Raw genomic sequence first — 12,174 nt, 5'->3', positions numbered from 1 at the left:
AACATTTTCCAAACTCTTCAGAATCCTGGAGTCATTCCCTCGGAATATTTGTAGAAGCAGGGAACGTAACAGGAGTCTGCTGGATCAGGCCTACGGCCTACCCCAACCCTGCCATAGTGATCCATGCGACGGTCAGCTCCAGGCTTGACTACTGTAATTCGCTCTACGCGGGGCTGCCCTTGAAACTGTCCCAGAAACTCCAGTGGGTGCAGAATGCTGTGGCGAGGCTCCTCACAGGGTCTCTGCTATGGGAGCATATTCACCCAGTGCTTTTCCAGCTGCACTGTCTCCTGGTGGCATACAGGGTCAGATTTAAGGTGCTGCTTTAAAGCCCTTCATGGCCTAGGACCCTCGTACCTACTGGACCGCCTCTCCCGGTATGCCCCACGGAGAGCCTCAAGGTCCATAAATAGCAACACCCTAGTGGTCCCGGGCCCTAAGGAAGTTAGATTGGCTTCAACCAGAGCCAGGGCCTTTTCAACTCTGGCTCCGGCCTGGGGGAACGCTCTGTCTCATAAGACCAGGGCCCTGCAGGATCTGATTTCTTTCCGCAGGGCCTGTAAGACAGAGTTGTTCCACCTGGCCTTTGGCTTGGAGCCAATTTGATTCCCTCCCCCTCTTTCTTTTTCCTTTTTCCTTTCTCCTCCTGTGATGAGGCTACATTTTAATATTTTAATGTTTCAATATTTTAATGTATTTTAATCTTGTTTTTAAGTTGTATTCATTCAACTTGTTTTTATTATTGCTTGTAAGCCGCTCTGAGCCCGGCCTTGGCTGGAGAGGGCGGGGTATAAATAAAATAATATTATTATTATTATTATTATTATTATTATTATTATTATTATTATTATTATCTTGTCCGACATCCTGTTCTCACAGTGGCCAACCAGAAATGGAAGGGGACCCCCCCGCAAGGATAATCTAGTCCAATCCCCTGCAATGCGGGAATCACAGCTGAAGAATCCCTAGCAGATTTTAACAAAATACCAGAGGCATTTCTGTTAGGTTTAGTTGGAGAGGATATTCCAAAAAAAGATGTAAATTTGTTTATGTATGCCACAACGGCTGCAAGGATACTTCTGGCACAGAAATGGAAACAGCAGGAAATTCCAACATTGGAAGAATGGCAGAGTAAGATGGTGGAATATGTGGAGTTAGCAAAGCTGACGGGGAAGATCCCGGAATCAGTGCGATGAACTGTTTCAAAAGGACTGGAGCAAATTTGTATTATATATGAAAGAGCGTTGTAAACATCTGAAAACGTTTGTAGGTTTAAGTTGAAATGTTTTGTAATGCGAATATAAGGAACTGATTTACATATAATGAGGTGAAGTACAAAAAGAAGATAGAAGGTTAAAAAGTGGTTATAGAAATGCTAAGAATCTAGGAAAGATATCTGGAAGTCAGAAAGAGGGAGGGAAGGAGGTCATTGCTCAGTATGAGCAAGGTCTCAGGTTACAGAGCTATGTAATAGAATGTGATAATGATAAATATGGAAAACTTAATAAAAATTAATTTTAAAAAAAATCCCTGGCAGACGGCAGAAGGCTATCCCATCCTTCCCCCAGCTTTCCCCTGTCAAACAGCTCTTGCTCTCAGAAAGTTCTCCTAATGGACTCTCCTTTATTGCAGTTTGAATCCATTGGTGCCCCATTGGATCTGAGCAGAAGCTCATCCTTCCCCACTGCAGTTTCCCACAACGGATATTTAGAAGCATCCGTGCCTCTGACTGTGGAGGCAGAGCCTAGCCAATTTGTCTAGTGGTCACTGATAGCCCTTTCCTTTTCCTAAGCATAGCTGTCAACTTTCCCCTTTTCTTGCGAGGAATCCTATTCGGAATAAGGGGATTTCCCTTTTAAAAAGGGAAAAGTTGACAGCTATGTTCCTAAGCCATCCCTGTTGGTGGTTGTCACTGCCTCCTGTGGCAGTGAGTTCCATAGCTAAACTATGCCTTGCGTGAGTCTGGAGACACACAAGTTCCCCGACCCTAATGTACAGGACTGCACTGCAAGGAGGAGGTGTGATAGACCAGGCTTTCCAAATCTGAAGTTCTCCAAGGATTCCCATCTCCCGACAGCGCCAGCCAGCATTGCATACACCCCCCCAAAAAAAAAATATCTGGAGGAGTTCCCCATTCCTTCATTAAAAGAAGGCAGAGTTGTGACCGGGGGTGGCGGAAGCGAAGGCAAGCGATGGTCTGGTTCAAGAATGGAGAATGTGCAGCCCTCCAGATTTGCTGGGCTCCCAATCCCCAGAGTTCCAGGCAACATTGCCTTTGTTGTTGTTGTTGTTTAGTTGTTTAGTCGTGTCCGACTCTTCGTGACCCCATGGACCAGAGCACGCCAGGCACTCCTGTCTTCCACTGCCTCCCGCAGTTTGGTCAAACTCATGCTGGTAGCTTCAAGAACACTGTCCAACCATCTCGTCCTCTGTCGTCCCCTTCTCCTTGTGCCCTCAATCTTACCCAACATCAGGGTCCTTTCCAGGGAGTCTTCTCTTCTCATGAGGTGGCCAAAGTATTGGAGCCTCAGCTTCAGGATCTGTCCTTCCAGTGAGCACTCAAAGCTGATTTCCTTCAGAATGGAACGATCAGCCTTCTTTATGGTCCAGCTCTCACTTCCCTACATCACTACTGGGAAATCCATAGCTTTTACTATACGGACCTTTGTTGGCAAGGTGATGTCTCTACTTTTTAAGATGCTGTCTAGGTTTGTCATTGCCTACCCACCCCCCAAAAAATATCTGGAGGAGTTCCACATTCCTTCATTAAAAGAAGGCAGAGTTGTGATGGGGAATAGCTAGGGGCAGCGAAGGCAAGTGATGGTCCAGCTCAGAAATGGGGACCTGGGCCTTCCATGCATTGTTGGGACTCCAACTCACTCCAGACTCAGCCGGAATGGCCAACAGTCAGGCCTCGGGTTCTCCTATCCTGGCATGGCAGGATGCAGCCTGGTCTGATCCGGCAAGGCCGTTAACGATGCTCTTACGAAACGAGCCTTGGCCCTTCTGCCGTTTTTATGGATGTTCTTGCCCTCCGTTCCACCTGCGTTAACTCGCCCTTTCCTCGGATTTTTGCATCCTGCTCAAACCGCTCCAGGGCTGCCCTGAGGCTCTGGCCTCCCGTTTCCTGGAGAAACAGACTCAGTGGCCTCTTGTAAATCTCTCCCTCCTTGCAGTAACTGAGAAACAAATCTGCCTGATCTAGAATCAGGCCTTTCCTGGCTGCATGTGCCTGTTCGGCCACTGAGGTGCCAACCTTCCCCGCTGGCAACCTTAAGCTCAAACTGCCTGTGCGTTAGGGATGGTGAAGCTGAGACCTTCCTGGTGTTCCCAGATCCTATTCCTGCTTCTCATTGGATCTGCTGCCTGAAGCTGCGGGGAGTTGGAGACCAGCAATGCCCTGAGGGCAGAGGTTCCCCTTCCGCGAACTAGGCCAGTCGCTTGCCTTTATTTCCCCAGCCGCCTCCGCCACAACACTGGCCATCACCTGGGACTCCTTAGGTAAAGGTAAGGGGACCCCTGACCATTAGGTCCAGTCATGGCCGACTCTGGGGTTGCGGTGCTCATCTCGCTTTATTGGCCGAGGGAGCCGGTTTACAGCTTCCGGGTTATGTGGCCAGCATGACTAAGCCGCTTCTGGCGAACCAGAGCAGCGCACGGAAACACTGTTTACCTTCCCGCTGGAGTGGTACCTATTTATCTACTTGCACTTTGACGTGCTTTCAAACTGCTAGGTTGGGCAGGAGCAGGGACTGAGCAATGGGAGCTCACCTTGTCACGGGGATTCAAACTGCCAACCTTCTGATCGGCAAGTCCTAGGCTCTGTGGTTTAACCCACAGCGCCTTAGGGTAGTGATAAAGTGGGATATCAAATCCAAACTCCCCTTCTTCTTCTCCTTCTTCTTCTTCTTCTTGCCTTTGTTCCCTCTCACTACAGGCAACAGCAGTTCTGTTTTGCTGCTTGCAGCCTCCGGGAGCTCATGACGAGGACTTGTAGGAGCCGAGCAGGAGAAACCTCTTGGCTCCTCCGGAGGAGAGGAGTCCCGATTTGTGTAGGAAGCCCTGCAGGATCAGGCCCCGAGTACAGGATCCTCTCCTCCAGCAGTTGCCCCATACAGGATCCAGTGACCATTGAGAGCCATAGCATATGCTTCATTTTTTCCAGGACTGGGAGTCAAGGTGGCTTTCAGATAAAACAGGAAAACTAACATAATCCTTAAAAAGTAATTCTAATAAAGATATAAACATAGAAAGAACTATTAAAAAGAGCTGATAATCATCTCTCTTGGACCTGGTCCAAACCCATGGGAAGAAACTGAATTATTATTATTATTATTATTATTATTATTATTATTAAATTTGTATACCGCCGTATACCCGCAGGTCTCAGGGCAGTTCACAAAATAAAATCACAATATAAAAACAGAAGATACACTATGACGAGGACTTGTAAACGGGTTCAACCTCTGGGAAAGACTTCTGCTTGAAACCTTGGAAAGGGCAGGGCCGCAGTAACTATTCGGCTAATGAAGCTGTAGCCTTAAGTCCTCATGATTTTTTAGGCCCTCGGTTCAAGAGTTTAGCCATGAACTTGGTCCAGTCGCTCTTAGCATTACCTTCTTTACAGATACAGGTAGGTAGCCGTGTTGGTCTGCCATAGTCAAAATAAAAAAATTCCTTCCAGTAGCACCTTAAAGACCAACTAAGTTAGGTCTTGGTATGAGCTGTCGTGTGCATGCACACTTCTTCAGATACACTGAAACAGAAGTTGCCAGATCCTTCTATATAGTGAGAAGGTGGGGAGGGGTATTACTCAGAGTGAGAAGGTGGGTAATACCCCTCCCCCCCTTCTCACTATATAGAAGGGTCTGGCAACTTCTGTTTCAGTGTATCTGAAGAAGTGTGCATGCACACGAAAGCTCATACCAAGAACTAACTTAGTTGGTCTTTAAGGTGCTACTGGAAGGGATTTTTTTACTTCTTTACAGAGTCGTTGTTGTGATGCCCAGCGAGGTGGTGGTGGTGGGGGGAGGCAGAGAAATCCCTGTAACTCTGTGCTCTCTTGCGCCCCCTGGACATCGTCCCTGGCTTCACGCAGGTGTTTCGCAAGAGACACACCTTGACCTTAACCAGAAGAGATTCCTTCCATCAACATTTGTATCAACAAAATACTCCCTTTCCCATCCCACGGAGCTTTGCTACTCCCAGAGTGCCACCTGGTGGCCATAGAGGGGAGAAAATGGGTTTGATTAGCCCCACACACATCCCAGAAATCTATTTCTCCTTTGGCTCAAACATTTGCTCCTTGACGTTCATTTGGATCCAATGTGTGTCCGGAAATAAAGGGCGGTGGAATTGAAAGTCTTGTGTCGCTCAGGGGTGGAACATCTGCTCTGCGTGCAGAAGGTCTCAGGTTCGTATCCCAATGGCATTTCCAGGTAGGGCTGGGAAAGACTCAGATTTTTGCTGAAATTGTGAAAGCGCGGGTTAGGGATTTTTTCAAAAAAAGTTGTTCAGACGTTGAGGGCGAATTCTGTTTCTGATAATAAAAACCCATCTGTTTCCACCGAAAAATATTTCAGCGGATCGTTTGCAACAGTTTGCCAACATTTTTGAGTGAATAGCAGAACGTCAGATTTTTGCTGCAATTTTGAACGCGCGGCTTAGGGATTTTGTCAAAAAAAGTTGTTCAGACGTCGAGGTCTAATTCTGTTTCCGATGATAAAAACCCATCTGTTTCCACCGAAAAACCGTTCTGGGGATAGTTTGCAACAGTTTGGCACCATTTTTGAGTGAATTGCAGAACGTCAGATTTTTAGCAGAAATTGTGACCGCGCGGGTTAGGGATTTTTTCAAAAAAAGTTGTTCAGACGTCGAGGGCTAATTCTGTTTCCGATAATAAAAACCCATCTGTTTCCACTGAAAAACATTTCAGGGGATCGTTTGCAACAGTTTGCCAACATTTTTGAGGGAATTGCAGAACGTCAGAGTTTTGCTGAAATTGTGACCGCGCGGCTTAGGGATTTTTTCAAAAAAAGTTATTCAGATGTCGGGGGCTAATTTTGTTTCCGATGATAAAAACCCATCTGCTTCCACCGAAAAACCTTTTAGGGGATCACTTGAAACAGTTTGCAACAATTTGCAACAGGGATCGTTTGCAACAGTTTGCAACAGGGATCGCTCCGCTGTTTTTCAGTGGAAACAGATGGGTTTTTATCATCGGAAACAAAATTAACCCTCGACGTCTGAACAACTTTTTTTGAAAAAATCCCTAAGCCGCGCGGTCACAATTTCAGCAAAAATCTGACGTTCTGCAATTAACTCAAAAATGTTGGTAAACTGTTTCAAGTGATCCCCTGAAATGTTTTTCGGTGGAAACAGATGGCTTTTTATCATTGGAAACAGAATTAGCCCTCGACGTCTGAACAACTTTTTTTTGAAAAAATCCCTACGCTCCACGGTCACAATTTAAGCAAAAATCTGACTGTCAGAGGCTGCCTCAGGTCTCAGCTCACAAAAGACCAACGCCAAGCTCTTCTTATATACAAGGATGTTTATTGCAGTTCATTATTGGTTCCACAACCGAGGCGCGCAGCCCCTAGTCTCTAACGTCAGAGATTTGAAGTCCCCTCTGAATCGGTCCCGCCCCTGCACCAACTTAAGAGGCTTGTGCTAGACCACCGCTTCCTGTCTTTCCTTTTCCGCAGGGTCTTTCTGCCCCCCTGGGTTCCTTCCCTCCTGCTCTCTCCTGAAGCGGATTCCTGAGATGCCTGTTCCCCCCTCCTTCGTGCTTTGGGGCTGGGCTCCTCCTCCGGGCTTTCTCCATTTCCGCGCGCCTCCACATTTGAACTTGGCGCGCGCTCGCTACCCCTGACCTTCCTTTTGACACTTACACTACTCCCTGTACTACTCTCCGCCTCTTCCGGCAGGACGTTCTCCCCAGATCTTCTTCCCCTGTCTCTTTCCTGCTCCGCTCCGTGTGTCACACTGGGAACCCCGCTCTCTTCCCTTCGTTCCTGCTGGGAAGCCGGCCCCGATCTCCCACTCCCGCTCGGGGTTTCCCTGCTGCTTCCCTGCTCCTGGCAGGTCCCCCCTGTGACCCCCCTTGTCCTGACTAGGGGCGCCCCCTCCTGAGAATCCTCCGATTCACTTGAGAGACTCATGGAAGATCTCGAGACATTGTCATCCTCTTCCTCACTGTCCTGGGATTCTTCCTCGTCGCTCTCCGTCTCCTCCCTCACCTGTGCCTCTGTCTCTGAACCCCTGACACTGACGTTCTGCAATTTACTCAGAAATGGTGCCAAACTGTTGCAAACGATCACCTGAAATGTTTTTCGGTGGAAACAGATGGTTTTTTATCATCGGAAACAGAATTAGCCCTCGACGTGTGAACAACTTTTTTTGAAAAAATCCCTAAGCCGCGCGGTCACAATTTCTGTTAAAAATCTGACGTGCTGCAATTCACTCAAAAATGTTGGCAAACTGTTGCAAGTGATCCCCTGAAATGTTTTTCGGTGGAAACAGATGGGTTTTTATCATCGGAAACAGAATTAGCCCTCGACGTCTGAACAACCTTTTTTAAAAAAATCCGTAAACCACGGGGTCACAATTTCAGCAAAAATCTGACGTTCTGCAATTCACTCAAAAATGGTGCCAAACTGTTGCAAACGATCCCCTGAAAGGTTTTTTGGTGGAAACAGATGGGTTTTTATCATCGGAAATAGAATTAGCCCTCGATGTCTGAACAATTTTTTTTAAAAAAAATCCCTACGCTCCACGGTCACAATTTCAGCAAAAATCTGACGTTCTGCAATTTACTCAAAAATGGTGCCAAACTGTTGCAAACGATCCCCTGAAATCTTTTTCGGTGGAAACAGATGGTTTTTATCATCGGAAACAGAATTAGCCCTCGACATCTGAACAACCTTTTTTGAAAAAATCCCTAAGCCGCGCGGTCACAATTTCTGTTAAAAATCTGACGTGCTGCAATTCACTCAAAAATGTTGGCAAACTGTTGCAAGTGATCCCCTGAAATGTTTTTCGGTGGAAACAGATGGGTTTTTATCATCGGAAACAGAATTAGCCCTCGACGTCTGAACAACTTTTTTTGAAAAAATCCCTAAGCCGCGCGGTCACAATTTCTGTTAAAAATCTGACGTGCTACAGTTCACTCAAAAATGTTGGCAAACTGTTGCAAGTGATCCCCTGAAATGTTTTTCGGTGGAAACAGATGGGTTTTTATCATCGGAAACAGAATTAGCCCTCGACGTCTGAACAACTTTTTTTGAGAAAATCCCTAAGCCGCGCGGTCACAATTTCTGCTAAAAATCTGATGTTCTGCAATTCACTCAAAAATGTTGGAAAACCGTTGCAAGTGATCCCCTGAAATGTTTTTCGGTGGAAACAGATGGGTTTTTATCATCGGAAACAAAATTAGCCCTCGAGGTCTGGACAACTTCTTTTGAAAAAATCCCTAAGCCGCGCGGTCACAATTTCTGCTAAAAATCTGACGTTCTGCAATTCCCTCAAAAATGTTGGCAAACTGTTGCAAGTGATCCCCTGAAAAGTTTTTCGGTGGAAACAGATGGGTTTTTATCATCGGAAACAGAATTAGCCCTCGACGTCTGAACAACTTTTTTTGAAAAAATCCCTAAGCTAAAATTTCTGCTAAAAATCTGACGTTCTGCAATTCACTCAAAAATGGTGCCAAACCGTTGCAAGTGATCCCCTGAAATGTTTTTCGGTGGAAACAGATGGGTTTTAATCATTGGAAACAGAATTAGCCCTCGACGTCTGAACAACTTTTTTTAAAAAAATCCCTAAGTCGCGCGGTCAAAATTTCTACTAAAAGTCTGCCGTTCTGCAATTCACTCAAAAATGGTGCCAAACCGTTGCAAGTGATCCCCTGAAATGTTTTTCGGTGGAAACAGATGGGTTTTAATCATTGGAAACAGAATTAGCCCTCGACGTCTGAACAACTTTTTTTTAAAAAATCCCTAAGTCGCGCGGTCAAAATTTCTACTAAAAATCTGACGTTCTGCAATTCCCTCAAAAATGTTGGCAAACTGTTGCAAGTGATCCCCTGAAATGTTTTTTGGTGGAAACAGATGGGTTTTTATCATCGGAAACAGAATTAGCCCTCGACATCTGAACAACTTTTTTTGAAAAAATCCCTAAGCCGCGCGGTCACAATTTCTGCTAAAAATCTGACGTTCTGCAATTCCCTCAAAAATGTTGGCAAACTGTTGCAAGTGATCCCCTGAAGTGTTTTTCGGTGGAAACAGATGGGTTTTTATCATCGGAAACAGAATTAGCCGTCGACGTCTGAACAACTTTTTTTGAAAAAATCACTAAGCTGCGCGGTCACAATTTCTGCTAAAAATCTGACGTTCTGCAATTCCCTCAAAAATGTTGGCAAAGTGTTGCAAGTGATCCCCTGAAATGTTTTTCGGTGGAAACAGATGGGTTTTTATCATCGGAAACAGAATTAGCCCTCGAGGTCTGGACAACTTCTTTTGAAAAAATCCCTCAGCCGCGCGGTCACATTTTCTGCTAAAAATCTGACGTTCTGCAATTCCCTCAAAAATGTTGGCAAACTGTTGCAAGTGATCCCCTGAAAAGTTTTTCGGTGGAAACAGATGGGTTTTTATCATCGGAAACAGAATTAGCCCTCGACGTCTGAACAACTTTTTTTGAAAAAATCCCTAAGCTAAAATTTCTGCTAAAAATCTGACGTTCTGCAATTCACTCAAAAATGGTGCCAAACCGTTGCAAGTGATCCCCTGAAATGTTTTTCGGTGGAAACAGATGGGTTTTAATCATTGGAAACAGAATTAGCCCTCGACCTCTGAACAACTTTTTTTTTAAAAATCCCAAAGTCGCGCGGTCAAAATTTCTACTAAAAGTCTGACGTTCTGCAATTCACTCAAAAATGGTGCCAAACCGTTGCAAGTGATCCCCTGAAATGTTTTTCGGTGGAAACAGATGGGTTTTAATCATTGGAAACAGAATTAGCCCTCGACGTCTGAACGACTTTTTTTTAAAAAATCCCTAAGTCGCGCGGTCAAAATTTCTACTAAAAATCTGACGTTCTGCAATTCACTCAAAAATATTGGCAAACTGTTGCAAGTGATCCCCTGAAATGTTTTTCGGTGGAAACAGATGGATTTTTATCATCGGAAACAGAATTAGCCCTCAAGGTGTGAACAACTTTTTTTGAAAAAATCCCTAACCCGCGTGGTCACATTTTCCGCTAAAAATCTGACGTTCTGCAATTCACTCAAAAATGTTGGCAAACTGTTGCAAGTGATCCCCTGAAGTGTTTTTCGGTGGAAACAGATGGGTTTTTATCATCGGAAACAGAATTAGCCCTCGACGTCTGAACAACTTTTTTTGAAAAAATCCCTAAGCTAAAATTTCTGCTAAAAATCTGACGTTCTGCAATTCACTCAAAAATGGTGCCAAACCGTTGCAAGTGATCCCCTGAAATGTTTTTCGGTGGAAACAGATGGGTTTTAATCATTGGAAACAGAATTAGCCCTCGACGTCTGAACAACTTTTTTTTAAAAAATCCCAAAGTCGCGCGGTCAAAATTTCTACTAAAAGTCTGACGTTCTGCAATTCACTCAAAAATGGTGCCAAACCGTTGCAAGTGATCCCCTGAAATGTTTTTCGGTGGAAACAGATGGGTTTTAATCATTGGAAACAGAATTAGCCCTCGACGTCTGAACGACTTTTTTTAAAAAAATCCCTAAGTCGCGCGGTCAAAATTTCTACTAAAAATCTGACGTTCTGCAATTCACTCAAAAATATTGGCAAACTGTTGCAAGTGATCCCCTGAAATGTTTTTCGGTGGAAACAGATGGGTTTTTATCATCGGATACAAAATTAGCCCTCGAGGTCTGGACAACTTCTTTTGAAAAAATCCCTAAGCCGCGCGGTCACATTTTCTGCTAAAAATCTGACGTTCTGCAATTCCCTCAAAAATGTTGGCAAACTGTTGCAAGTGATCCCCTGAAAAGTTTTTCGGTGGAAACAGATGGGTTTTTATCATCGGAAACAGAATTAGCCCTCGACGTCTGAACAACTTTTTTTGAAAAAATCCCTAAGCTAAAATTTCTGCTAAAAATCTGACGTTCTGCAATTCACTCAAAAATGGTGCCAAACCGTTGCAAGTGATCCCCTGAAATGTTTTTCGGTGGAAACAGATGGGTTTTAATCATTGGAAACAGAATTAGCCCTCGACGTCTGAACAACTTTTTTAAAAAAAATCCCTAAGTCGCGCGGTCAAAATTTCTACTAAAAATCTGACGTTCTGCAATTCCCTCAAAAATGTTGGCAAACTGTTGCAAGTGATCCCCTGAAATGTTTTTTGGTGGAAACAGATGGGTTTTTATCATCGGAAACAGAATTAGCCCTCGACATCTGAACAACTTTTTTTGAAAAAATCCCTAAGCCGCGCGGTCACAATTTCTGCTAAAAATCTGACGTTCTGCAATTCCCTCAAAAATGTTGGCAAACTGTTGCAAGTGATCCCCTGAAGTGTTTTTCGGTGGAAACAGATGGGTTTTTATCATCGGAAACAGAATTAGCCCTCGACGTCTGAACAACTTTTTTTGAAAAAATCACTAAGCTGCGCGGTCACAATTTCTGCTAAAAATCTGACGTTCTGCAATTCCCTCAAAAATGTTGGCAAAGTGTTGCAAGTGATCCCCTGAAATGTTTTTCGGTGGAAACAGATGGGTTTTTATCATCGGAAACAGAATTAGCCCTCGAGGTCTGGACAACTTCTTTTGAAAAAATCCCTCAGCCGCGCGGTCACATTTTCTGCTAAAAATCTGACGTTCTGCAATTCCCTCAAAAATGTTGGCAAACTGTTGCAAGTGATCCCCTGAAAAGTTTTTCGGTGGAAACAGATGGGTTTTTATCATCGGAAACAGAATTAGCCCTCGACGTCTGAACAACTTTTTTTTAAAAAATCCCTAAGCTAAAATTTCTGCTAAAAATCTGACGTTCTGCAATTCACTCAAAAATGGTGCCAAACCGTTGCAAGTGATCCCCTGAAATGTTTTTCGGTGGAAACAGATGGGTTTTAATCATTGGAAACAGAATTAGCCCTCGACGTCTGAACAACTTTTTTTTTAAAAATCCCAAAGTCGCGCGGTCAAAATTTCT

The sequence above is a fragment of the Podarcis vaucheri genome (genome assembly GCF_965113315.1).
Source record: "Podarcis vaucheri genome assembly, chromosome: 7".
NCBI classification, from domain to species: Eukaryota; Metazoa; Chordata; class Lepidosauria; order Squamata; family Lacertidae; genus Podarcis; species Podarcis vaucheri.
The sequence above is the reverse complement of the archived record's forward strand: the minus strand, read 5'-3'. Positions refer to the sequence as shown.